This window comes from Ochotona curzoniae, unplaced genomic scaffold (assembly GCF_017591425.1).
Source record: "Ochotona curzoniae isolate NIBS_2020 unplaced genomic scaffold, NIBS_Ocur_1.0 scaffold_3208, whole genome shotgun sequence".
Taxonomy (NCBI): domain Eukaryota; kingdom Metazoa; phylum Chordata; class Mammalia; order Lagomorpha; family Ochotonidae; genus Ochotona; species Ochotona curzoniae.
In genome coordinates, this window is record NW_024467106.1 from 27,363,782 (window position 1) to 27,365,592 (window position 1,811).

Sequence of the window (1,811 nt, forward strand, 5' to 3'; positions counted from 1 at the left end):
CCCTCAGTTATTTGCTTATTCTCTCTCTCTCTCTCTCTCTCTCTCTCTCACACACACACACACACACACACACACACCACAACTCACTTTAATCTCTTTCTTCTATTTAATACTTGGTAAAGTAGACTCATCTGAGTTCTAAGGTGAGGTGAGAGATAGCATTCATTTTTTTTTACTAGTGTAAAATTAAAAAAAAATTTTTTTTAATAATCTGACTTAGTTGATTAGGGTACAAAGGGTCAAGTGGGTAATGCCATTGTTTCCACACTAATGTTATCATTTTTCCCTGTATCTGAGGTTAGGGGAGTAACAAAGGGAAAAGCCCCACCCAGCCTCCCACCCATCCCAGATCCCCAATTTGAGGCATGCTCCAAAGGTCCTGCTCAAGCAGTTTTGATAGTTCAACAGTTCTGGATTGCTGCCAATCTCGCCATTCCAATCACAATGAAACCTATTCAGAGTCCACTGGCTAACATAGTCTCTTCATGGTTGGGGTTCTGAGAACAGCAGTTCAGTTGGAGGGATCTCCAAAGAAACTTCATCTAAGATGTTCGCAGATCTGATTCTTGCGTGAGCTTGCTAGTTCAGGGCCCAACACCGTCTGTTACGCCAATCAGCTTATGCACATGCTGGTCGTTGCTATTGCTGGGTCAGTTCTGTTTCCAGACCTGTCTTCCTTGTGAACCAACAAGTGTTGTAGTTCAGCTCAATCCTACCCACTTCATACTCGGTCCTCACACAAACCAGTGGGAGCTGCAGCCTAGTTGAGGAGACTCCCCATAACCCCCACCAAACCTGCCCCCTACCCTGGTTCCCATGCTTGCCAGTATGTACCGCAGGCTTGTCCAGTCTGTCCCACATCCCATTTAGCTCTCATACATGTCAATGGGCATTGAAGCCTGGTTAAACCCAACCAATCTACTATTCAGCCCACACACTTACTGGCAGGTGCCTTTCGAAACATTATGAACAAATGTTTCAGAATTATATTCCCAATAAAAGGACACCTAAGAAACAAAAACACAGCATTGCCCTCTCAGTAACTGCTCATTTCTCGTTCATCATTTCTGGTTGGAGACACTTTGTAGCAAAGTAATAGTATCTCATTTTAGCATGATCCAACCCAGTTATTTTCTTTGTTTTAGAATGAATCTCTTCTGCATCATTTAGTATGAGGTTCATATATTTATCAAAGTCAAAGATCAGCCCTCTATCCACATGTTCATCTGCTCATACGGCCACACCTGACTGCGGGACCTAGTTTGCAGGTATCTGAAGATGAGGTGGATGGGCTGCACCATCACCTTCTGCACTTTCTGGCCCTGACCTGGGTATACCATGACAGAATCTCCCAAAGACCACACTGGACGCACTTGGCTCCCGCGCAAGCGACTTGGATAGCATTCATATTTCACACAAGGCTCTTTCTGGTTTGCTGGCGTCACACTGACTGGTTAAGAAGGAAGCAATACTCTCAAATGTTTCCACATCCCAAAGACAGGTGTTGAACAGACTGTGTAGGTTTGGCGATGAGGTAGTGAAAATACCAGCTTGCTCATTCTTAGCTCCCTGTGGCCCTGGCAGCATAAAGGGGTTGAGGCGGGAGAAGCTTGGAGGAAACCTCTTTGGAGAAGAGTTAAGTTCTGGGAAGCTTCTCCCTCACATTTCACAAGGGGAGGGACAGGGTGTAGGAGGGGTGGGAGCCTGAATTCACAGACCCATTCAGTGTGAATGAACTGTGACCCCCAAACTCTGGGCACAGGTATGCCAGTCGCAGTCCTGGAAGACATGCCATGGGCAAGGCCCTATGG

General features: G+C 45.9%; 1 pseudogene; it reads right to left on the reverse strand.

The window, feature by feature from the left end:
- Positions 1-1,061: 1,061 nt before the first annotated feature.
- LOC121144928 lies at positions 1,062-1,340 on the reverse strand (annotated as a pseudogene).
- Positions 1,341-1,811: the final 471 nt, after the last annotated feature.